The sequence below is a fragment of the Pantherophis guttatus genome, chromosome 3, assembly GCF_059756535.1.
Source record: "Pantherophis guttatus breed Tessera chromosome 3, ASM5975653v1, whole genome shotgun sequence".
NCBI lineage: Eukaryota > Metazoa > Chordata > Lepidosauria > Squamata > Colubridae > Pantherophis > Pantherophis guttatus.
The window spans coordinates 202,818,754-202,846,577 of NC_142065.1; positions in this window are offsets into that span (position 1 = coordinate 202,818,754).

Below are 27,824 nucleotides of genomic sequence, written 5' to 3' on the forward strand. Positions count from 1 at the left end.
TCATGCCAGTCCTCATGAAATGAGGATAGTTTTCTGCTTTGTGATGTTTATGGGAGTGCTGTTTGTTGGCATTGAATTAGAGTGTGTGCCGCATCAAATTTTGGCTGTTTGGTTTACATTTGTATAGCTTCCCCCATTGACTTTACTTGTCCAAAGCCAGCTGGGAAGGTTACAAATGGCGCAGTGGTGGGTTCCTCCTGGTTTGGTCCGGTTCGGCTGAGCCGGTAGTGGTGATGATATGACGTCACCAAACCGGTTCTCCCCCACCCCGCCCTCCCACCCCCCCACCCCCCCACCCCCCCACGTTATTCTTACCTTTTATTTGGTCCCACCCCCAATCTATTGCTGCCTCCTGAGTCCCAGCTGATGACTAGAGGGAAAAAAACTGTTTAAACTCTTGCCGCGGGGCTTCAGAGGGACGTCCTACAGCTGATCAGTGTTAAAAGCAAACATGAGTTGGGTCATAAGTGCGAGGACTGATCGTAAGTGCGAGGACCTTCCAGAAATGATTCTGACCAGCTAGCCATGCTCACCTAGTCACATGACCTCCAAGCCACACCCACAAAATAAGCCATGCCCACAGAACCGGTAGTAAAAAAATTTAGAACCCGTCCCTGAAATGGCGATCGCATGACCCCAGGACAGTACAACTGTCATAAATACAGATAGTCCTCCACTTACAACAGTTCATTTAGTGACCGTTCAAAGTTACAACGTCACTGAAAAATGTGACTTATGACCATTTTTCACAGTTACGACCTTTGCAGCATCCCCATGATCAGAATTCAGAGGCTTGGCAACTGGTTCATACTTATGACCGTTGATGGGTCCAAAAGTCAGGTGATCCCCTTTTGCGACCTTTTGACAAGCAAAGTCTATGGGGAAGCCTGATTCACTTAACAACCATGTTGCTAACTTAAAAACTGCAGTGATTCGCTGAACAATGGTGGCAAGAAAGGCTGTAAAATGGGGCAACACTCGCTTAACAAATGTCTCACTTAACGGCAGAAATTTTGGTCTCAATTGTGGTCGGGAAGTCAAGGACTATCTGTATATGCCAGTTGCTAAGTGTCCAAATTTTGATCATATGACCATGGGGATGCTGCAATGGTTGTAAGTGTGAAAAACGGTCATAAGTCACTTTTTTCCAGTGCTGTTATAACTTTGAATGTTCACTAAATGAATGGTTGTAAGTCAAGGACAACCTATACTCCTTTTTAATTGTTCTTTTGAATCAATCTTGACTTGGTGAATACATGGAGAACCTGCTATTTTGTTGGCAACATTTTTGGAAGTGGTTTTCCCTTGCCTTGAGAGAGAATGACTGGCCCAAAGTCTCCTAGCCAGCTTTCATGCCTAAGGTGGGACTAGAACTCACAGTCACCTGGTGATTGGCCCAAAGTCTCCTAGCCAGCTTTCATGCCTAAGGTGGGACTAGAACTCACAGTTGCCTGGTGATTGGCCCAAAGTCGCCCAGCCAACTTTCATGCCTAAAGTGGGACTAGAACTCACAGTCACCCGGTGATTGGCCCGAAGTCTCCTAGTGAGCTTTCATGCCTAAGGTGGGCCTAGAACTCACAGTCACCTGGTGATTGGCCCAAAGTCTCCTAGCCAGCTTTCATGCGTAAAGTGGGACTAGAACTCATGGTCTCCCAGTTTCTAGCCTGGTGCCGTAACCACTATATTAATCTGATTCTCACCTACATGCAGACATGTGTGTACCCACATGTACACACATTCTAAGTGACTAATCCTACATAAGGCAACCCACCTACATAAAAACACACCATAGGTATGTTCATAAAAATATTTGGTCTTTCCATCCCATCTTCCCACTTTCAAGAACTTCTTGATCATACTTCCTATTCTCAATCAGCGTCTTCATCAATAACTTTAGTTTTCATGGTGAGCATAATGCCACCACCCCTTCAGTGTAGTTGTGGAATTGGGATCGTAGAAACACCCAGGAGCATAGAAGAGTTCAGAGGCAGATGCATAAATAAATGTCTTAAACGTATTTATTCATATGATAAATCATATTAACTATGTACAACAGAGATCAAGTCTCATGAGGAACAAACATTAAAAGAGAGAGATGGAGAGAGCAAGGTGGAAAAGGTTGGAGGGGGTTTTATACTCAGGGTAAGCCCCTCCTTTCCACATAGGGGAGGAGACACTCTCTGCCTCCACTGGTGTCTATATGACACATGTGCCAATGGCTTGCAAATACTTGACAGTAGTTATTTGGGGAGGATGGAGCAACATTTTCCTTTTGGGAAATTATAGATGTACATTACGACTATATTCACTTCGCTTCAGTATACACTTCAATGAGTTTTACTTTCACTTTTTTTTTTAAAATCCCCTTGGAAATTGCCCCTCTCCTGGGGCCAACCTCCTTCTCTTCTTCGGATTCTCAGTGAATTTACTTCTGAACAAGGTTCCCCGAACTGCCATTTTGCTATTTCCAATTTTATAATAATGCAAAATATTCTTCCAAGTTTTCGTTGAAAATTTAAAAATCAACCCTGCTATTTAGGGAGTATTTTGAGGGTTTCTCTCTTAGGAAAAACAATTTGTTTTAAAAGATTTGATTTATATGCCACCCTTCTCCGGAGACTCAGGGCAGCTTACAGTGCGTTAAGCAATAGCCTTCATACTTTTTGTATATTTATACAAAGTCAGTTTATTGCCCCCATAATCTGGGTCCTCATTTTACCTACCTTAGAAAGGATGGAAGGATGAGTCAACCTTGAGCCTGGTGAGATTTGAACTTGCAGTAATTGCAGGCAGCAGATGTAAGTGGATGTTAATAACAGTGCTTCAGTCTGCTGAGCCACCAGAGCTCAGTGGAAAGACTTGGTTCCGCTTAGCAACAAACCCATCCCAATGGCCCATTTCATTATTGTGGCATTCTAATTAAGACCATTATCCTTACAGATAAAGGGGGAAAAAAACCAAAACCCATTGCTTGGCTTCTTTGGTGGCAAAGCTCATGAAAAATGATATTTTCCTAAACTAGCAGCTGCATAAACAGCCGCTAACTTCATCAACAAGTCAAGTTTCACACTGTTCCCCTTATTAAATTCATGTTGGCAGAGCCGGAATTTTTCATGACTGCCTTGCAAACAAACAAATAAAAATTAAAAAAAAAAGGCTGAGAAGGAACACTAGGGTACGAGACGGAGGATGGCTTCCTGCCCCATAAAACAGCTACAAATGAAAGCTATTAAATTTACTGATAAGTCATTTCTCTCTTCCCTACAAAAAGGTCAATCACTTCTCCAGCCATGCCAGCCTTTATAAAGCAAGTGACATTCAGAAACCCATTCCTCCGAGGAAATGAAATATATATGGGTATGTTTATGTCACATAGCGTGTGCTGGTGGGTGGGTGGACTGTAGATACCCCTTAGCGTTCTTCTTCTCCCACCCATTTATTTTCAGCACGGACTGTTCATTTGTTCGGGTTGTATCCAACAAATGTGCAATTGTGTTTCCTGTTCCATCACCTACAATATTTACGCACGGTCACTCATGCCCTCGTCACTTCCCGCCTGGACCACTGTAATGCTCTCTACATGGGGCTCCCCTTGAAGAGCACCTGGAGGCTCCAACTGGTCCAGAATGTGGCCGCACAAGTGGTTATGGGAGTGTCATGGTGCTCCATGTAACACCTCTCCTGCGCGAGCTTCACTGGCTCCCGGTGGTCCTTCGGGTGCGATTCAAGGCATTGGTTACCACCTTCAGAGCGCTCCATGGCTTAGGACCTGGGTATTTACAAGACCGCCTGCTACTACCAATAGCCTCCCACCGGCCGGTACGCTCTCATAGAGAGGGGCTTCTCCGGGTGCCGTCAGCCAAGCAATGTTGGCTGGCGACCCCCAGGGGGAGAGCCTTCTCTGTGAGGGCTCCTGCCCTCTGAAACGAATTGTCCCCCGAGATGCGGAGGATTCCCAACTTACGCACCTTCCGCCAGTCCCACAAGATGCTTTAATTTCAACAAGACGGGCTGGCCTAATTTTTAACTTTTTTTAATTTTTAATTTTTAAATGTCTAAATCGGGTAGTTTTATTTTAATTAGATATTTAAACTAAATAGAAACTATTTAATATTTTTTAAATTGTTTTTAAATTTTATATTTGTGTGTTTTATGCTGGCTGTACACCGCCCTGAGTCCCTTTGGGAGAAGGGCAGTATATAAATAAATAAATAAATAAATATTAACTAAAATGGACCAATCTTGATAGATTACTTGTGACTCTTTGATTCTAGCTCCCCAAGTTCTGTACAAACATCTTTTCTCTTGAATCACTATCTTGGCAAACTTGTGCAGCTGATTCAGTAGTGGGATTCAATTTTTTTTACTACCGGTTCTGTGGGCGTGGCTTGGTGGGCATGGCATGGCTTGATGGGCGTGGCTTGGTGAGCATGGCAGGGGAAGGATACTGTAAAATCTCCATTTCCTTCTGATCAGCTGGGACTCGGGAGGCAGAAAATAGATGGGGCCGGGCCCAGCCAGAGGTGGTGTTTACCAGTTCTCCGAACTACTAAAATTTCTGCTACCGGTTCTAGTCATTCCTGGCTCTAGAGGGCGGTGCTAGTCGTTCCCGACTCTCATCTCATCTCCATTTCAAAGCCGAAGAGCCAGCGCTGTCCAAAGACGTCTCTGTGGTCATGTGGCTAGCATGACTAAACGCCAAAGACGCACGGAATGCCGTTACTTTCCCACCAAAGATGGTCCCTATTTTTCTAGTTGCATTTTTTACATGCTTTCGAACGGCTAGGTTGGCAGAAGCTGGGACAAGTAATGGGAGCTCACCCCGTTATGCGGCACTAGGGATTCGAACCATTGAACTGCCGATCTTTCGATCGACAAGCTCAGCATCTTAGCCACTGAGCCACCACCTCCCTCAGCTAATGCTACGCTCATCCTTTTCTAGCTAGTGAGATCTAAGTGAAGATCAGTTGGCGCAGACCAAACCCGACAGCCAAAAGTCTTCAATGACGAGATAAAGTTGCTACCTAAGTGTGTGTGTGTGTATATATATATATATATATGTAGGTCTTTGGTTATTCGGGTCTTCTCCCACGTACAATTGGAAGTGTCTTGGCGACGTTTCGACGAAGTCTCATTTGTCATCTTCAGGCTGGTGTTCTCGGCTTCGTGCTTCCAGGAGCAATGTGAGATTGCAGCTGTCTCTTCCTTTTAACTGCTAGTGGGGGTGTGAGCTGATTGGGTGGGAACTTGGCTGTGTTCTGATTGGGTGGAGGTGTGTTCTGATTGGTTAGGGGCTTGGCTGTGCTCTGATTGGATGGGGGGTTGGTTGTGCTCTGATTGGCTGGGGGTGTGTTCTGTTTGTGCCCAACCAAGCCCCCACCCAAATATATATAATGTAGTGGAGGGGCAGAATGATTAAAGATATGATAGAAATTACAATCGCTGTATTTAATTTCATTTAAATAAAGCATGAATAAAATTGGTTGGAGTTTATTTACCATGGTTCTGGCTATTACGTTTTGGAACCCAACTCCCGATACCCTGCCAAAAAGTTAAGGGTGGTCTTCAGACTGAAAAAAAATTGGACACCTTGGTCTACTCCATCATGCCTCAGTGGTTCTCACTGAATAGTTTCCCTGTGATGAAACAGAAACAGGTTCTTCTGGCGGGGCATCATTTGTACACAACCATGGATAATTAACCCTGAGTTATGGCCCCTGGCTATTAACAGTGGCAACTGAACAAGTCCACAGCTTTGGAAAATACGACATTAGCCAAGTTTCGCAAACTTAGTAATTGGCAAGCTCAGGGATGTTAGATTCGAACAGTTGGTCTGAGTGACAAGTACATAAGAGAAAGGCATAGCTTGAAAGAGTGGTAGGATCCAACAGCTTTAATATGTGACACAATCTTTCTTTTGCAAAAAAATAGGAATGGCTGACATGGGTTGAGAGTTAAAGGCAGTGGTGGGTTTCAATTTTTTTTACTACCGGTTCTGTGGGTGTGGCTTAATTGGGTGTGTGTGGCTAGCTGGTCATGTGACTGAGTAGGCATGGCTAGCTGATCATGTGACCGGTGGGCGTGGCTATGTGCATAGGGACTACTCAGAGGGCTGAAAAAAGTCATTTCTGACTGGTCCTCGCACTTTTGACCGGTCCTCACACTGATGACCATCCTCACATTTCTGCCCGTTGCAGCATTCTTAACAACCGTGTCAGTCATTTCACAACTACTTCTCTTCACCACGGTGACAAGATAGGGCGCACAACGGAAAATGAAGGATACTGTAAAATCTCCATTCCCAACCCACTCCAGGGGAAGGTTACTGCAAAATCCCCATTTCCTCCTGATCAGCTGGGACTTGGGAGGCAGAGAATAGATGGGGGGCGGGCCAGTCAGAATTTTTACTACCGGTTCTCCGAACTATTCAAAATTTCCGCTACCGGTTCTCCAGAACTGGTCAGAACCTGCTGAAACCCACCTCTGGTTAAAGGTATGTAAGTGAGATTGAAATGAAATGTGGTGGTATGGAGAACAGCCCTTCAGCTTCCTTTACTCCATTCTTACCTCTGGCTTTCTGTTTCTGAATTATCTTCTGTAGTAGATAGCCAACAATTCATGGTCACCAGGAGTATTTTCAGCCATTTGGACCAACTCATTTTCCTTCTACAGGAAAAGGAAATATGTATCTTTGGCAAATATTGAGTTGTCTTCATGCTTCTTCATACTTGCCTCCTGTCAGTAGACCGAGGGCGTATAAATTTAACTACTTAAGCCAATTTTGGAAGTCTTGCATTGTTCAATTTGTAAATGTCTTCAATCAGTTTGTTTAATTTCTCCACTAAAAGCAGGACAGCTCTACCCCAGTGGATGAAAGTAATTAAACTCTTAGACCTCACCACACCCAATTTTCTCCTCTACTATTTGTCTCCTCCTCCTTCTCCTTCTCCAGCATTTCTCATTTGCCCATCCCAGTGTCATCCATGACCCAAGTATGACAGCCTATGTTTGGCGATCTGAATTCTGAGTGATATTTTGGGCGAGATATGGTCTAGGACTTCTTTGAGATTTTTGCGGTCCATGGGATGCATAATAGTCGTCTCCAGAACCATAATTCGAAGACCTCCATCCTTCTCCTATCTGCCTTTCTCAGCCCTAAGTAACAATTGGGGGGGGGGAAGTGCATTGACTAATCTACATTTGGGGATGCAGTGGCTCAGTGGCTAAGATGCTGAGCTTGTCGATCGAAAGGTGGGCAGTTTAGCGGTTCGAATCCCTAGTGCCACGTAACGGGTTGAGCTCCCATTACTTGTCCCAGCTTCTGCCAACCTAGCAGTTCGAAAGCACGTAAAAAATGCAAGTAGAAAAATAGGGACCACCTTTAGTGGGAAGGTAACAGCGTTCCATGGACCTTCGGCATTTAGTCATGCCGGCTACATGACCACGGAGACGTCTTCAGACAGCACTGGCTCTTCGGCTTTGAAACGGAGATGAGCACCACCCCCTAGAGTCAGGAACCACTAGCACATATGTACAAGGGGAACCTTTACCTAATCTACATTTGGCTGGTAAGCGAGTATCTTTACTCTTCCAGATGTTATTCATGCTGGACATTACAGTTCTTCCAAGTGCTATATGCCTTCTGATCTCAGGGCTGCAGTTACCGTGTTGGCCGCTTTTTCAGAGCCCAGGAATCTGAATTACTTTATTGTATAAAAGAGATTCAGACTGGGAAAGTGAAGTTCTTGTTCCTTATAGTTTGAAATGGTACCATTCCAACTTTCTGTCGTCACGGATCTGTACAGCAATGTTCATGAAATTCAGAGACCACTTCATTTAATCATCTCTTCCTTGCATTTCCATCTTCAAATGTGTGGCGCTTTACCTTTTTTTTGGCAAGTAAGATCACCATTATAGCTGCATATATCTTCCCACACCCTCTACTTTAAAGGTTTTTCTAAATTTTAAAGGGTGTAAGCTCCTGAAAGATATCCACTAATATTTATCACTTGAAATATGTTATGTAACTGATGCCATAATAGCAGCAGCTCTTGGCAAAAACGTGTTAGTGGGGAATGTTCCGTTGAAATCTCCGAGTGCAAAGAAACTCAGTGTTAGGAAATGATTATTTCCTCACACTGTTGGGTTGGCAATATGTAAACCATCAATATAGCTTTAAGACTGCTGTATTGCATCATACTGTGTCCTGATTGGTTAGCTCTGTAGCCAATGTACTTAAGAGGGACCTTGAAACATGGTTTGTTTCTCTTTGCTGTTTGCTGTATGCTCTTTACTGCTCTTTGCTGTGTTTGCTACTGTTTGCAACTGTTTATTGTGTATGACTACGACAACTGGTAAGAAGACTTTGTTATTGGATTATCCCTGGACTATTGTTTTTCTATCTACTGCTTTATCTGTGTATGACCTGGACTGTTGATTGGACTGTGCCTTATTACTATTTCCTGAAAGTAAAAACAACTCAGTGTATCTGTGTTTTGGCTGTGTTTATTCGTAACTGCTCTCAATCGCTTTCATGTGCACACCCTTGCTACTCGAGGGTTGCTCTGCAAATTCCTTAACACTCAGGGCAGTCCAATGAAAATCCATTTTTAGGTGTAGCATTTATCATTTTATTCCCCAATTTGAATTTTTCTTTTGAGGGTTGCTATTGCAAGACCACCCCTCTACTTAATATAGCATTGTTGACTATTGTCTGTTTTATGAATTTTAGTACTTACCTTGTTACTTACATTAGCATTAATAGAGTCCAGATCCATTTTCATGACCCATAGTTACCTGGCAGGGGAGAGACTGGACAACCATTTGTCTGAAACGGTATAGAGACCCCCGCTCAAGCAGGGGGTTGGAGTAGAAGACCTCCAAGGTCCCTTCCGATTCTGTTATTCTATGCTCTATGTTCTACAATTTGCAAATCTTGATCTTGAAGAAGGTTTTCCAACTGAGATGGATGGCTATGAAAAATAAATAGATAGAGCAATAGAGAGATAGAAATAGAGATGATAACAGTAGTGGTATTCAGCCAGCTTTATCCGGTTCAGGCAAACCGGTAGCGGCGGCTGCGGGAGGCTCTGCCCACCTGCCCGGATGTCATCACCTCCCATTTTTGATGCTCTGTGCACACACGCTCTCACATTTGCGAACCGGTAGCGAAGGTAAGTGAATACCACCCCTGGATGATAGAGACAGAGATAGATAGATAGATAGATAGATAGATAGATAGATAGATAGATAGATAGATAGTGTTGCTAGTTTGGTTGCTAGTTTGGTTATCCTGGTTAGGCCCATATATAAGAGACTGTAGGCTTTCTTGTAATAGTAATATTTATTTCTTTTCTTCCTCAGGAACACAATTAGACAGGCACTAATCTGGGAGGAGCAAGAACTTATATACAGAGAAGGCGGGGCTAATGGTAAGTACTAACCAATGGTAAGTGACACAATGACATCACACAATGACATATAAACAAGCACACATATTTACAGATATCAGGTTAGGTATTTTCATCTGTAACAAATCCCCCTCTAAAATACCTAACTAATGGTGGGTTATTAAGATTATATATGCACATCAAGTTTGGAAGTCAAATACATATGTTGTTTGGTTGGCAATGGCTTAGTGAGGATATCAGCAATTTGTTCACTAGTATTGCAATGGATAGCTTTAATAAATCCTATACTTGACAGTTGTCTTACATGTTTATATTTTATATCGATATGTCGAGATCGTTGACCTATTGCTTCGGAAGCTGATATATCAATTGCTGCCTTATTGTCCTCATTGATAATAATTGGATAAACAGGCTCATCCCACACATTGGTTAACAAGTCATCGAACCAAGTTAGATTGTTGACCGCTTTGGATAAACAAACATATTCGGCTTCCGCTGTGGAAGTGGCAATTAAATTCTGTTTGCCTGTGTACCAGTGCACCGCACAGCCATTTATAAGAAAAACATATCCAGAAGTACTTTTTCTGGTTTTTGAATCAGTAGCCCAATCAGCATCAGCGTAGCAGGTCAAAGTTGGTTTTTCAGAAATGAATGGTTCTAAGAATAAGCACATATCAATGCTAGACTTTAGATATTTTAGAATCCTCTTAATTCCTTCCCAGTGGTATGAGTTAGGATTGCTTACATGTCTTGACAACAAATTTACAGCAAGGGTGATATCAGGCCTGGTCCAATTAGATATGTATAATAAGGACCCAATAATTGATCGATATAACGTGTTATCCTTGAATGGTTCGTACTCATTATACACATTCCTATAAAAATCAGTTGACATAGGAGTATCACAAATTTTTGAATTAATTAAATTACATTTTTGTATGAGTTCCATAATCTTGTCTTTCTGAGATAATTTGAACCCCTTATCTGTTTTGTCAATTTGGACTCCTAGATACTTATTTACCTTTCCTAATATTTTTAAGTTGAAATTTTTGCCTAGTTGTTCAGCGAAATTATCACATTTAATTTTGTCGTGTCCAAAATACAATATATCATCAACATAAATCAAAACATATTCAATAGAATCATTATTTTTTTTTGTGAAAAAACAAAAATCAGATGAAGTAGCTACAAAACCCATATTTTTAAGTATCTTTGATAAGCACTCATACCACCGCTTACCGGACTGTTTTAGTCCATAAAGGCTCTTGTTTAATAGCCAAATTTCTCCCTTTTTTGTATCCTTTCCTGGGGGTGCTTTCACATAAATTTCTTTATCTAGATCAGCGTGCAGATAGGCTGTCTGCACGTCAAATTGATATACTTCCAGATTTAAGATAGAAGCTAACACTAGTGCTGTTTTCACGCTTTCTGATCTAACGGTTGGGGAATAAGTGTCTTCATAGTCATCCGGAAATCTTTGGGCAAAGCCTTGAGCCACCAACCTGGCTTTGTATAGGAATTTACCATCCTCTAGCTCCTTGATTTTATAGATCCACCTAGTGCCAATAGGGGATTTCTCAGTGGGCAGGTCTGTTGGTGTATATACATTTAGTTCTCTCAAACTGTCCATCTCTTTTTTCATTGCTTCCTCCCACTTACTTTTTTCTTCTAGGGGTAGCTTAAGTATGTCATCATATGTGTTAGGAGTCAGGTGTTTAGCTTGGATAGACAGTACGTAATCATCTAATCTTTTAGGAATTATGCCCCTATTGGATCTAATGGGCCTATTCTGGGGATGTTCATCGCTATGCATATACTTAGCTTCTTTTTCGGTTAATTGATCTACTTTCAAAGTGGGGTGTCCTTTTTTCCATTCATCATTAACTATTACTGGGCATTTGATTCTGTTAGTAGATGTGGATTTGGGGTTCGTATCTGATGTGTGATGTTTTGCGTGCGTGTGTGTAATATTTTTTGATTCTGGGTAAATTTCATTGAGATGTAATTTTGACCAGTTCATGTGTTCATGAAACACGGCAGATTTGGATACAATGAAGTGATTATTTTTATCAATGAAGCGATATCCCTTGGTTCCTGATTCGTACCCCATAAATATCAGTCTTTTGGATACTTTCTCTCCTTTGCGTCTTAACTGTGAGGGCACATATACATCAGCAGATACACCAAATACGTGTAAATGCCCAATTTTTGGTTTCCTTCCATACATGAGTTCGTATGGGGTCTTATTGATTGTACTGGACCATAAGCGATTTATAGTGTAATTGGAATAATTAAGGGCTTCAGCCCAGAATGACTGGTTTAAACCAGCATCATCTAACACACATTTAACCATGGTTTGTAGCAAACCATTCTTCCTTTCAGAGACTCCATTTTGGAATGGGGAAAATGGACAAGATTTAAAGTGCAATATTCCTTGTGATTTTAGCCAAATTGAAAATTCGTTGGATAGGAATTCCGACCCCCTGTCAGTCATTATTTGTTTGATTTTGGTATTGTATTGTGTTTCTACCATTTTAAAGAACTCCTTAAATTTTTTGAAAACCTCACTTTTGTGGTTAAGGGTGTATACAAAACCAAATCTACTATAGTCATCGACTATGGTCAGGAAGTATCTTTTTTTGTATTTAATTGAAGGTTTTAATGGGCCTACTACATCCATATGAATTAGTTGAAAGGTTGATTGTGTGGTGCGGGTGGCTTTTTTGGGTTTTGGCTTGTTTTTAATTTTGGAAGAATTGCATACAGAGCATTCTAAGTAATTTTTACAGTTCTTTATTTTTAAATCTTCGGAACACTCTAACATTTTTCGTATGACTGGAAAGCTCGCGTGTCCTAGCTTTCTGTGGAGTAAGTGACTACAATTATCGTGAATAGGTTTTCCATTGTTTAAATTTTCAGACATATTAGTATCAGTGTTTGATGCATTCTTATCATTATTTTCATCATGGCTATCTGAATTTGGTTTTTTGTTTCTTAATTGATAGTTTGCATAGACTAGTTCGTTATCTTGTGGCAGTAGGTATGTTAGTCCATCATTTGTAAATAGTTTACCTATGTTTCTGTTGTTCTTAGTCATGAATACCTTTCCACCTCTGAAAGTGGTTTCTATTGCATTGTCTAAGCTTAACTTTAGGGTTGCCAATATGTTATTTGGAATTTCGGGCACAAATAGTACCCCCTCTATTTTTCCTATACCTTTTATATGCGTGTCTCCTATTCCTCTCACTAGGACTCTATTTTGGTTTGCTACTTTAATATAATATTTCTTTTCAGTGAAGTTACTTAATATTTCTCTATTATGAGTTGTATGGCATGTGGCTCCTGAATCTATGAGCCAGGTGTTGAGTGAATCAGATATCAAAGTGTTATTATTTCTTATTCCATATAGTGATCCTTTCTTATTTTCTCTAGGGTTATTTCTGTATGTTTGTCTTTCTCTAGAGTGTGGTGATTCTCTTCTCTTATACCTGTAATCTGGGGAGGTTCTGTCTAAAAAGTGTATTCTTCTATCCTTGTGTTTATATGAGTCACTGTATCCTATATTCTTGGGACAGTCTCTACTCTGATGTCTTTCAGATCCACATGTGAGACATTCATGTGGGTATCTGTCTCTGGCCCTGAAATCAGTCCTTCTTTGATTTCTACCTTCTCTTTGTTGTGTATATCGCTCTCTTCTAAGTCTATCTTCAGTAATAAGCTTATTGGTAAGGTTTTCTAAAGTAATTTGCTCTATACTTAGGTTATCTATTAGTGTAATGTAGTTATCCCAGCTGTGATCTAGTGAGTTAATTATAATGCTTTTCATGGTGTTGTCAGAAATGGTTTCTCCCCTTTGAATAAGGTCTGCTCTTACAGCGTTTAAATTCAAGATATGCTCACTCATGGATGTATCATGTTTAGTAGCTGTCCATGATTTAAGACCTTAGCATACTCACAATAAGGCCTGGGTATGGTAGATGTATGTCTGTATTTACTTATCTCTATGTTGCGCTGACTTGTATTTATGTTTCCTTCTTCTTTCTTTGCAGGCTCGTTCTGGGCATGCTCAGTCCTCATTTTTCTCCAGCAGTCGATGAGGGAGGTTCCTGTGTCTGCAGCTCCTGGGGTGAAGTCCCAGACGGCCTTCTGTTGCTCTGCTTTGTTTCCGGAGGGCCTCTGGTGACTGAAGAATGCCTGGGGTGCTGCTCTGCTCATCGGGGAGTCTTCTCTGAGGTCGTCAGTAAGTGGAGCTTGAGGCGGGCCGCCATTGCCAATGGAGCCGGGTTGTTCAGGGAGCTGCTCTTCAGTAGGTAAGTATGATTGCCAGCTTGTCTTTCTTCGGGTGGCTAGGCCTTTCTTTAGACAGTCTATTTCTTTTTGGCCTTTGGTAGATGGTAGTTTAGAATTTTCTATTTCATTTTCTGGTTGTTTGTTTGGTATTGTTAGTTTAGTCCCGAGTGCTGCAGTTAGCACCTGTATAGCATTGTCTATTTCTACTTCAGTAGGTTGAGCTTTGTTTTGTTTAAATAATTGTTTTTTATTTGTTTTTGGACTCGGGTAATCATCTTCTTGGTAGGTTTTGTTTTTTATTTCGTAGTTTGAGGTTTGGAATTCTTTTAGTAATTGGTCAGGCATTTTAGAGGTATTAGGTGGGTAAGATGGCTGCCATGAAAAAGGCGGGAAGCTGTCGCCATCTTTGGTGTCATTTTTGAAGTCAGGGGTTGAATTTCTTACCTTGCAGTTTTCTTGTTTGTTATTTTCGTTATCTGCTGCTGTTCCGTGGTCGTTTATTATGCTGCGGATTTTCACAAGCAGATTTGATTCAGCTGTAGTTGTTTCTATTAATTCTAGTATTTTTCTTTTTACCTCATCTTCTTTGTTTGGTGTTAGCAGTTCATTTTCTTGTAATTGCGTTTGTTTCTTAATATTTTCAAGTGGTGTATATTTGTCAGGAGTTAGTTGAGCTGCCATTCTTTTCGTTATGTATCTGGTGGCAGGTCTTCTTTTGTCGTTATGTGAGTCTTGCATCTTTATGTTCGGTTGGGCCTACCAAACCATCCTCTTGCTACCAATTTGTTGCTAGTTTGGTTATCCTGGTTAGGCCCATATATAAGAGACTGTAGGCTTTCTTGTAATAGTAATATTTATTTCTTTTCTTCCTCAGGAACACAATTAGACAGGCACTAATCTGGGAGGAGCAAGAACTTATATACAGAGAAGGCGGGGCTAATGGTAAGTACTAACCAATGGTAAGTGACACAATGACATCACACAATGACATATAAACAAGCACACATATTTACAGATATCAGGTTAGGTATTTTCATCTGTAACAGATAGATAGATAGATAGATGGTAGATGATAGATGATAGATAGATAGATGATAGATAGATAGATAGATAGATAGATAGAAAGATAGATAGATAGATAGATAGATAGATAGATAGACAGACAGACAGATAGATGATGGATAGATAGATATAGATAGATGATGGATAGATAGATAGATATAGATATAGATATAGATATAGATATAGATAGATGATAGATGATAGATGATAGATGATAGATAGATAGATAGATAGATAGATAGATAGATAGACAGACAGATAGATAGATGATGGATAGATAGATGATAGTAGATAGATAGATAGATAGATAGATAGATAGATAGATAGATAGATAGATATAGATAGATGATGGATAGATAGATGATAGATGATAGATGATAGATGATAGATAGATAGATAAATAGATAGATAGATAGACAGACAGACAGATAGATGATAGTAGATAGATAGATAGATAGACAGATAGATAGATAGATAGATAGATATAGATAGATAGATAGATAGACAGATAGATGATGGATAGATAGATAGATGATAGTAGATAGATAGATAGATAGATAGATAGAGATAGATAGATAGATAGAGATAGATAGATGATAGTAGATAGATAGATAGATAGATAGATAGATAGACAGATGATAGATAGATAGATGATAGATAGATAGATAGATAGATAGATAGATAGATAGATAGATAGGATAGGATAGGATAGGATATAGACAGATCTCGTTGCTAGTAAACACAGGAAGTGGGTGCTTAGAAAACACAGTATGGCCATCTGGCCAATTTTGTCTTGGTCATGTTTAGTCTGGCCAACTATTTGCCAGTGAACAAAGGGTAGAGGCAGACTGAGCCAGCTGTGAGCCAACTGTGGCCAGTGATTGTAATAGGACTTGGTGGACCAGAGTTGGTCACTCTTTTCAGTCCATTGAAATAAAAAATATTTCAAGAGAAGACATGTTTTCCTAGAGTTTGCCAGCCCATTGCTTCCAACCGTTATCTAGCAAGAGTGGAAACTTGGATACGTAGATATTCCTCTCCTTGCCTAAGTAAAAGTGAGCATTTCAATTTAACATTTTCAATAATTTTATCTGGAAGTGGCTTTAGAAAACAAAGTGTATTTCAATATATATCCAAAGATAGTTCTAGCTAATTTAAGAAGACCTAATCTATTTGCGCTGGTATCCATTGCACATAAAAGATGCTATGTACGCATTTCCCTTTGTGGATCAGATATATTTTACAAGCATGAATAACTTCAAAAGTATGCTTACAGCTGGCATACGCTCACTAGAAATTTGCTCAAATTCTTTTCCTTTGCACTTAGAAAATCCAATATGTCCCCCCTACTTCCCTGTTTTAGAATTGTTAGCCCAAAATGGGTGGAGATGATTACATTACTCATATTTATTATTGATTTCAAGGGCAGAAATGTATTCTTCCAATTTTTTTTATGCTTTTCCCATATTACATTGTTCCTGCAAGTTTCTTTTGCCTTTTAATAGGTGTGTGCTTTCTTAACAGGTATTGATTGAAATGTATTCTGCTGTATTTCACGTAAAGATTTCCTGACAACCGAAAATAAGAATCTGGGAGCAGAAAGTACTTTGTGTAGAACTGGTGTTTTAGAGAGGCCTTATTGTCAAAATAATAACAAGGCTAGGCGTATATGGCACTTTTATAATTCTGCAGTAGAGTCATCAAACGAAATGGCCAAGTGCTATTACCATTTTACAACAGTTGGCATATAAAACAACTTTAAGGCTTTATTATGGTGTCTTCAGAAAGCATTTCATTATATAGCTATTGCATATTACAGCTTTGTTCATGGCGTCTGCCGCTTGGAAGAAACATATGGAGTTGCTGAGTGGTAGTTCTTTCCGAATGACATACAACCTAATCCTATGGAAGTGTACTTAGAAGTGAACTCAAATAGTCTTCCAAGTAAAGCTTATATAGGATATGATTTAAGCGTCAATGAAGAACAGAGGGGGAGAAGGGAGGGACATGCGATCGGATGGGAATTTGCACAAAGCATTTACAGATAAGGTTGTGCATTGTCAGGCCGAAAGAACCAAGAGTGACATGTGGAGATCCATCTGAGGGGTTTCTTTGTTGTTCGCCTTCAGACAGAATCTTGCCAGATTAAAGCAATTCTTTATGTAGCAATAGCATTTAGCAATAGCATTTAGACTTATATACTGCTTCACAATGCTTTACAGCCCTCTCTAAGCAGTTTACAGAGTCAGCATATTGCCCCCAGCAATCTGGGTCCTCATTTTACTGTCCATGGAAGGATGGGAGTCTGAGTCATCCTTGAGCTTGGTGAGATTCGAACTGCCAAATTGCAGGCAGCCAGCAGTCACCAAAAGTAGCCTGCAGCACTGCATTCTAACCACTGCACCATCACGGCTCGGTGTTTCTCAACCTTTTCTTCACCATGGACCCCCTTTAAATACCTTTTGGTTGCCAGAGAGCTAACCCTAACCCTAACAACTGGTTCACCCAAACTGGTGCAAACCGGCTGAATCCCACCACTGTTTTGCTCTCTTGGAAATACCTCTTCCCTCCTCTCACTCTCCACTACATTCTAACACATGCATGGATCATAGGACCACGTCTTCAAGAATTGCATCATTAGTTCTTCTAAATTCAGTATTTTCTATGCCCGTCTCCCTCAACCTGGTGCCTCTTGGGTGGGCATTACAAGTTGTCCTTTTTATTGTTTTTAATTTGTAATTTTATTATAACATATATATGACATTCACATAACATACAATATATACATATCTTATCTCTTTTAAACATTGTTTCTTCGTGGTCTTCTTTCTGTTATTTTACCTTTCCTCCCCTATGTCTTCATTTCTTTCTCTTTTTTCCCCCCATTGTCCTTTCCCTCCCCCCCTTTGATTACAATACGTTTTTTAGCTTTAACAAGCTTAACTTTATACATTTCTCTACAATTATTATATACATATTTTAATTATATCTTTAATATTATACATTTCTATATTCTTGTTATATAAAAATTTTCTTTTTTTATTTATACTGTTTGTTTTTGTCCGTTTCAATACACTTTAATTCTGCTCTAAAAAAATTAGAACTATAAAATATATACATAACAAAGGTATGGAGCGGAATACAAGTTGTCCTTATAAGGATGAAAGTATGATCATCCTACAGATATGGAGCTTCCAACTTTAGATTAGGCTTCTCCAGTGATGGTAAAAATCTGGTTGGCCAGCATCCTTTTGGGGACCACAAGAAAGCTCCATCACCGAGAGGTATTTATTTATTGACTGTATTACATTTTCACCCTCCTTTATTACTTTATAATGTGATTTACGATGTATTTTCTGGAATCCGAAACAGCATATCGTAGAGAGCAACGGGCTTGCTTAATGAGTGCAGCATTCATTTAATGACCATGGCAAAAAAAGGTCGTAAAATCAACTCCTGTCCTATGATGATCCACTTTATGACTGTCATGACTGATGACCATAATTGCCACGCTCAATTCCGGTCATAACCTGCCTTGAAAACTCACTCTGAAACACAGCCACTATTTTCCCTGAAATTGTATTTTGCAGGGAGTAATACCATGACGAACAAGCTGTTGTTCGCAGACATCTAACTGATCTGCCCTGCAAACCTGTAAGTTAAGTCAGTCATCAATTAACCAGGAAAAAAAAAAAGATTCTATCTCTCATTACATTAAAGAAAACAAAACAGAGCAAACCACCGGCATTTGCTTTAAACATTTTAAATTCACAGCTAGCTATTAAGTCTTTAATAGTATCTTAAAACATTTAATAGCTATGTGGAATCTTCAACATTTAGATATACCAGCACTTAACAGTTAATGGGGAAATTGTGCAAATTAGTCCGGTTTGCACACAGCCAACAGAAACTTCTAGATTTGACTCACCCAAGTGTTAAACGCTGGAATGTAGTCAGACAGGTCCAAAGACCAAGGCAGAACACAAAGAAATAGAAGAGGGGGACAATATAAACCGTGATTTTTAATCTAGTGGCTCTCAAAGGGCAGCAAATAGTTCAGATTTTAGATTTGCACGTAGCCAACCTTCTTCTCCAATTATTGTTCAGATTTTGAGACTCGTTCTCACAATGGTTCACTTCATTTGAAGGAGACTGGAGGCTAAAACATATAGAGAAGGGTTGCTGGAATTGGGTATGTCTAGTTTGATGAAAAGAAGGACTAGGGGTGACATGATAGCGGTGTTCCAATATCTCAGGGGCTGCCACAAAGAAGAGGGAATCAAGCTATTCTCCAAATCAACTGAGGGCAGGACAAGAAGCAATGGGTGGAAACTCATCAAGGAGAGAAGCAATTTAGAAGTAAGGAGAAATTTCCTGACAGTGAGAACAATTAATCAGTGGAACAACTTACCTCCAGAAGTTGTGAATGCTCCAACACTGGAAGTTTTTAAGAAGAGATTGGACAATCATTTATCTGAAATGGTTTCCTGCCTAAGCAGGGTTTGGACTAGAAGACCTCCAAGGTCCCTTCCAACTCTGTTATTCTATTCTATTCTATTCTATTCTATTCTATTCTATTCTATTCTATTCTATTCTATTCTATTCTATTCTATTCTATTCTATTCTATTCTATTCTATTCTATTCTACTCTACTCTACTCTACTCTACTCCACTCCACTCCACTCCACTCCACTCCACTCCACTCCACTCCTAGTCTAGTCTAGTTAGTCTATTCTCCGGGAATTGTAGATGAGCCAAACAGTTCTCCCTCCAGCAACTCAATGGGGGTGAATCCAAACCTCTATTCCTTTTATTTTGGATAGGTAGTCTTTGATTAACAACCATTTGTTTAGTGACCGTCCACAGTTACAATGGCATTGAAAAAAGTGACTTGACCGTTCTCCATGCTTACAACCATTGCAGCATTCCCATGGTCACATGATCATGCTTGGCAACTGGCATGTATTTATGACAGTCGCAGTGTCCCAGGGTTATGCAATAACCTTTTGCGACCTTCTAACAAGCAAAATCAACAGGGAAGCCAGATTCACTTTAACAATCATGGTACTAACAACTGCAGTGATTCACTTAACAACTATGGCAAGACATGTCATAAAATGGGGCATAACTCACTTAACAACTGCCTTGCTTAGCAAAGGAAATTTTGGGCTCAATTGTGGTCACAACTGAAGGATTACCTGTATTTGTCCAAAAAGGAAGGAATTATAGATTTTAAGATTTCCAGAATTATTCAACAAGCAAACTGGTTGGAGAATTCTGGGAGCTGAAATCCACACATCTTCAAGTGCCCCAGGTTGGGAAACACTGAGCTATAGATTTTAAGATGATCCAATCCAAAGAGGAAGAGTAAACAGGAAATACCAATAAAGGAGAATATTTGTAGCTCAGGGTTGACATGAGGGGGTCCTTGGTGCTCTCTGAGCTTGTTTGTTTTCTTGTAGAGATTCTTTGAGTGGGGTTGTTTACTGATCTTTGGAAGTTTCTTGATTGGGGTATTTCTTACTTGATCATTGTCTTAAGTTAAACTTGGAGTTGATCTGGGTGCTGATTATTGGTGGAGAGGTGCTGGGGTCCTTTTGTTCTTTTTCTGGGCTGGTTGATTGTCTGTTTTGCATTTTGTAAATTGTAATTCCAAACATTCCTCGTGCAATCCCCATCTTCCCTATTTCGTGAGCTGGAACGGCCAACTTTAGTAGAAAGAATCCTTGAATATCTTCCCCTCCCAAAAAGGTGACATACTTTACTATATAAATGAAAACCCACAGGTATACTGCGGTGGTGAAATTCATTTTTTTTTACTACTGGTTCTGTGGGCGTGGGTTGGTGGGCATGGCAGGGGAAGGATACTGCAAAATCTCCCTTCTGACCCCACTCCAGGGGAAGGATACTGCAAAATCCCCATTTCCCCCCCCCACTCCTGGGGGAAGCATATTTGCAAAATCTCCATTCCCACCCCATTCTGAGGCCAGCCAGAAGTGGTATTTGCTGGTTCTCCGAACTACTCAAAATTTCCGCTACCGGTTCTCCAGAACCTGTCAGAACCTGCTGGATTTCACCCCTGGTATACTGTACATCTGCAGTTGATAGAAGAACAGGGCCAGAATAAAAGATAAATAAAAATAAAATATAAATTTGCAACCATTGAACAAATTCTTCAAAAACGTTTGCTTCTAAAATAAGGAACAGAATTAATGGCCCCCCATCTGCATATACAAAGCATTCATTTGATATATAAATAATTCCTACTCATACAAGACTGCATATACACTCATTCTTCCTCTAGCCATCCAGCAAAAACATCCAAAAAGAAGCGAAAAATAAGATGGAATAGAAGGACCAATAGAAGAGAACATTTGTAGCTCAGGATTGAAATGAAGGGTCTTGGGTGCTGTCTGAGCTTGGTTGTTTTCTTGCAGATGTTTTATTACCCAACTAGGTAACATTATCAGTGCTGGAAGGGAGAGCTCTCTGTTTATATACAAGTGGCTTGCCCTGTCAGTGTTGGTGAGAACCCACCAAGAACACTCTCACTTAAGGACTGTAATGACATTCAGCTGTAATTTTGGGCTCAATTACTGATGTAATTCGAGGATTACCTATAAAACAAGCCAAGGACTGCATTACAAGCCGTGGTGGCGCAGTGGTTAGAATGCAGTATTGCAGGCTATTTCTGCCGACTGCCTGCAGTCTGGCAGTTCAAATCTCACCAGGCTCAAGGTTGACTCAGCCTTCCATCCTTCCGAGATCGGTAAAATGAGGACCCAGGTTGTTGGGGACAATAGGCTGACTAGGTAAACTGCTTAGAGAGGGCTGTAAAGCACTGTGAAGCGGTATATAAGTATAAATGCTATTGCTAAATGCTATTAAAGCTACTTCACCCTCCAAACTGCATGCATGAATATTTCCAACAGTATATGTGACGGAGTCCCCATCATGATTCTCAACCCTCTCTGCTTGCAGCCAGCCCATTTCATAGTACACGCATGTCTCAGATGTCTCTTCTTAAAGGCAGCCGTCCCAACATCGGGAGCCAAGAATGCGCCAGATGAGACGGTTGGATCTGTCCCTATTTTCCCAGCCCTCCAGGAAGGCACCGGAAACCCTGTTGCTACCTGCCGCTTGCCCTTCTCCCTGATTTTTTCTGCAAGCCAATGAACATCATCCGACGGAGTGTAATCTCAGCTGGCATCTGTGTAAAAAAAAGATGGGAGGGAATTCTATCCTCGCCCATCTATTTCTGCCCATGCAGGCCCAGGGTGGCGAACGCTGGAATGAAAAAACTGGGGCTTTTCACAAACTGTCATCTTTGATCTCAGGCGGGTTTGTTCCCTCCAAGAACAGTTTGCGTGATGCAGCTGGTCCAGGCAGTGAGTTTATCCATCAGAGAGAACTAAATCTAACTCTGGAAGCTCCCTTGTCAGACTCAATCAATCCCATTTCCCACTTCAATCAGAATAGAGCTGGAAGGGGCCTTGGAGGTCTTCTAGTCCAGCCCCCCGCTGAAGCAGGACATCTTATACCAGGATGTCAAACTCGATTTCATTGAGGGCCACATCAGGGTTGTGTTTTACCTCAGGGGCCTGGGGCATGGCCAGCTCAACATCCAGGAGTGAAATGCTCCCGGTTCTGACCGGATCAGCCCATCCGGTAGCGATGGAGGTGGGTGGTTCGGAGAACTGGTAGCAAAAATCCCTGTTCCCCCCCCCACCATGGCAAGCTGAGCCACACCATCATCAGAGGCTTTTTTTTTAATTTTTAAAAGCATTTTTTCTACAACCTCTTTGGCCGAAAAAAATGCTTTTAAAAAAGGCTCTGATGATCGCGCGGCTCAGCTGGGATCGTCAGAAGCTTTTCAAAGCATTTTTTTTCTGCAACCTCTTCGGCCGAAGAGGTTGTAGAAAAAAAAAATGCCTTTAATAGCCTCTGACGATCTCAGCTGAGTTGCCTGATCGTGAGAGCCTTTTAAAAGCATTTTTTAACAACCCGAGAGGTTGTAGAAAAAATGCTTTTAAAAGTAAAAAAAAAAAAAAAAGTTGGCCACGCCCACCCAGTCTCATTACCCCCCCAAGCCACGCCCACAGAACCGGTAGTAACAAGTTTTACATTTCACCACTGTCAACATCACTCGTGTCGGGGGCACCTGTGGTGGCTCGAGCACTCTGCCAGCGAAAACCGGCTCCTGAGCTCAGTTTTCAACGGCAACCGTCTCCTGCAATCGTCTGCCGCCTGCAGCTCTCTTGAGCTCTGTTTTCTCTGGCAGGGGCACTGCGGGCTGATCCTTCACTGTTTCCAGGGCAACCCTGCAGGCCAGATCTAGCACCGCATGGGTGGGGGGTTCTGGCCCCCTGGCCTTGAATTTGATACCCTTCCCCTATACCATTTCAGACAGGTGTCTGTCCTGTCTCTTCTTAAAAACTTCCAGTGATGGAGCACCTACAACGTCTGAAGGCAACTTCTGTTCCACTGGCTAATTGTTCTAACTGTTGGGAAGAGTCTCTTTTAATTCCAGGTTGCTTCTCTCCTTGATTAGTTTCCATCCATAGTTTCTTGCCCTGCCTTCTGGTTTTTGGGAAAATAAGTTGACCCTTCCCCCCGCCCTCACCTTTGTGACAGCCCTTCAAATATTGGAATGCTGATCAGTGGTGGGATTCAATTTTTTTTTTACTACTGGTTCTGTGGGCGTGGCTTGGTGGGCGTGGCGTGGCTTGGTGGGCGTGGCAGGGGAAGGATACTGTAAAATCTCCATTCCCTTTCCACTCCAGGGGAAGGTTACTACCAGGAGGAGCCTGGTGGTGCAGCAGACTAATAGCCTGTTATTATCATTCAGGTGCCTGCAATTACTGCTAGTTCAAATCTCGCCAAGGCTCAAGGTTGACTCAGCCTTCCATCCTTTCTAAGGTAGGTAAATTGAGGACCCAGTTTGTGGGGGCAATAAGCTGACTTTGTATAAATATACAAAAGGATGAAGGCTATTGCTTAACGCACTGTAAGCCGCCCTGAGTCTCCGGAGAAGGGCGGCATATAAATCAATTTTTTTTTAAAAAATCTCCATTTCCTCCTGATCAGCTGGGACTCGGGAGGCAGAGAATAGATGGGGGCGGAGCCAGTCAGAGGTGGTATTTACCGGTTCTCCGAACTACTCAAAATTTCCGCTACCGGTTCTCCAGAACTGGTCAGAACCTGCTGAAACCCACCTCTGCTACTGATACCATGTCGCCCTTTGTCCTTCTTTTCTCTAGACTAGCCATACCCAGTTTCTGCCATCGTTCTTCGTATGTTTTAATCTCCAGGATTTTAAGCGTCTTAGTTGCTCTTCTCTACACTTTTTCCCAAAGGAGAGACTCTTTTTTTTTAATAATGTGGTGACCAAAACTGGATGCAATATTCCAGGTGTGGCCTTACTTAAGGTTTGCACAAAGTGCATCTAACTGCCGTTCCCCACCCCCACCGACCCCCATGCCGCACTCATTTGTGAACAAAGCTTCACAATCCACTGAAGCCCCAAGGTTTTGTTGACTCAAGCATTGAAGAATGGTTGATGGGCTGCAAAGCCTGAAGTGTGTTTTTGACAGTTGACAAATATGTCCCTAAGATATCAGGGAGATGCTCTGTGTACACAGCCCACCCCGCTCCCACCCCCCTCTTTTCCTGATGGATTGGCAGTGGCTTTGTAGCCACAGAAGCAGAGATGTAAAATGTGTCAAGGAGGAAAATAGTGTGTAATTGTTTATATTCTCGAAGCTGTTCTGAATTATAGAGGTTTTAGCTGAAGTATCATGGTAATGGAACCATCGGAAAAATCAATACGAGCGGCCGGCCTTCCAAGCGCAACAAAGAACTATATATATATATATAGCCAGTTGTGATTGTAATATATTTGATATTTGATGGCACTGCCATGCAGGTTGAATGGATTATCTTTCTCTTAGAGATGTTATTTTTTTTTTTAAAAAAAAGAAAGAAATACTGAATCTTGAAGGTTCTTGTGAGGATCCAAGATGTTTTAGTTGCTGAAGCAAATCACCCTCTACTGTCTGTGATTTGTCAATCAGTAGGGATTAAACCCAGGGGTGAAATCCAGCAGGTTCTGACAGGAGCTGGAGAAGCGGCAGCGGAAATTTTGATCAGTTTGGAGAACCGGCAGCGGAAATTTTGAGCAGTTCGGAGAACCGGTAGCGGAAATTTTGAGTAGTACGGAGAACCGGTAGCGGAAATTTTGAGCAGTTTGGAGAATCGGCAAATACCACCTCTGGCTGGCCCCAGAGTGGGATAGGAATGGGGATTTTGCAATATCCTTCCCCCAGGAATGGGGTGGGAATGGAGATTTTGCAGTATCCTTCCCCTGGAGTGGGGTGGGAATGGAGATTTTGCAGTATCCTTCCCTTGCCATGCCCACCAAGCCATGCCTACAGAACCGGTAGTAAAAAGAAAATTGGATTTCACCACTGATTAAACCTAACCCACCAGAGTGGGAAGGCAGAGAATGGATTCCACTGTTAGGTTTCCATTTCTGTATCTTCTATAGCAGGGGTCACCAACCTTTCGGACCTCAAGGACCGCTAAATTCATAATTTTAAATCCTGCGGACCACTAATATGATCTGTCTAATGACCGGGTGGGCATGGCTAGTGGGCATATGACTGGGTGATCATGGCCAACTCGACGTCCCTCATGTTGAGGGGCACCTCGCTGGCCTCTACTCTCACCTCCCCTGCCAGCCGCTCCTCGCCTCCCCGCCCCGGCTCCTTAGGGCCCCAACAGGAAGCAGTTGTTGGAACTAAGCAGCCAAAGACAGTTAGGGGACTGGAGGCTAAAACATATGAAGAACAGTTGCAGGGATTGGGTATATCTAGTTTAATAAAAAGAAGGACTAGGGGTGTCATGATAACTGTGTTCCAACATCTAAGTGGCTGCCTCAAAGAAGAGGTGGTCAACCTATTCTCCAAAGCACCAGAAGACAGAAGCAATGGATGGAAACTTATGAAGGAGAGAACGTCTATGGAGATTTTCAATCATCCATGTCATGGTTGTCCCACAGGTGCTTTTTCAAGAGGCAATTGGGCTTTCTGGTTTTGCTTTGAAGACGTTTTGCTTCCCATCCAAGAAGCTTTTTCAGCTCTGAAGGAGAGAAGCAGCCTAGAACTAAGGAGAAAATTCCTGACAGTGAGAACAATCAGTAGAACAACTTGCCTCCAGAAGTAGCCTCAGAGACTCTTCCCATCCTGCTTACAATCTTTTTGGACTGTTGCCTTCTGGCAGAAGATACAGAACAATTAAAACTCGGACCACACGTTTTCTGAATAGTTTTTATCCCAGAGCTAGAATTGCACTCAACAATGAACTAAAGGCCACCATCAGTGAGCTGCTGGACAGCATTACTTGGTCTGTTGTGTGGATGTTTGGGTGGTTTAGGGGTGGGAAATTGTGGTGGGTGGGAGTGTGTTTGGGGATTGTTATATGTGTTGGACCTGGTCTTTTGGTGTTAAGTGAATTTTGTTGTATGGGTATACTGTATATACATATACAATGACAATAAAGTTGTTGTTGTATTATTATTATTATTATTATTATTATTATTATTATTATTATTATTATTATTATTATTATTATTATTATTATTATGTGCTCCAACATTAGAGATTTTAAAGAAGAAATTGGACAACCATTTGTCCAAAATGTTATAGGGTCTTGCTTGAGCAGAGGGTTGGACTAGAAGTCCTCCAAGGTCCCTTCCAACTCTATTATTCTGTTATCCTGTTAAGTAGAAAACAGCTTTTTATATCATCAAAGAATGAAATCTATTTTTGCTGTTTAGGTGAGGTTACAAAGAAATGTATAATAAAGAATTCTCTGAACCCAAGGGCAAACCACAACACAGGGCTCATTAATGCAATTTTTAAAGCTTCCGAGTCTTTACCTCATCATGAATTGCTTACAATGTTAATATTTAATGTTTTTTATTTATTTGTATCCTGCCTTTATTATTTTTACAAATAATTGCATGCAAGTTTTTCCTGCTTAAAATCAGAAATGAAAAGAAATGGATTTTGAGCTCTTATATGCATCTTTTTTTTCTCTCTTGGAAGTTCTTACCCATCCGTACATTTCCTCATAACCAGTTTAATTTAGAAAGCATCTTCAATTTTTTGGAAGGTTTACACAGGTTATTTTTCAGCGTAAACATCTTGCAGAAAGTAGAGTGGAAAACACAGATTTAGAAAGCTGTCAGTTTTCTTGAAAAACATTTCTTTTCAACTTCCTCCAGAATATATATATATATATATATATATATATATATATATATATATATATATATATATATATATCCCCCATACCTTCTGCAGAATCCATATTTGACATCTCCCATTGCTATTAAGCTAAATGCTCACTTCAAGGCAGTGTGAAAATTGCAGGTAATTGGATTTGTTTGACCAATTTGTAAAGCCCTTCCGCCAGAGCAGCAGAGGTAGAAAAAGAATAAGGATTAAGCTACAATTTTTTGTTATTGAAGTAATTGCAAGTTTCAGTTTTTCAATGTAGGCGGAAAGTCACTGAACCTGCTTGGAATGTTTTGGATTTCTAGTGTCAACTACATGGAAGGCACAATGGTTTAGTGGTTAAAGATGCTGAGCTTGTCAGCTGGAAAGCTGACAGACCAGGGTTTGAGACCCAAGTGCTGTGCAACAGGTAAGCTCCCATTCCTGCCACAGCTCCTGCCCACCTAGCCGTTCGAATGCATGCAAATGTGAGTAGGTTAATAGGTACACTTAGGTGGGAAGGTAACAGTATTCCATGAACCTTTGGCATATTGCCATACTTCCCACATGACCATGGTAAATGTCTTGGATCTCTCGGCCAAGAAATAGATATGAGCGCCGCACCCTAGAGTCGGACATGACTAGACAACGAAACCTTTACCTTTAATGTCAACTACACACCCATCTGGAAGTTTCTGGGAAACTTAAGAGCCTTGGTGGCGTAGCAGATTAAAGTACTGTTAAGTAACGCCAGCTGCCTGCAATTACTGCAAGCTCAAATCTC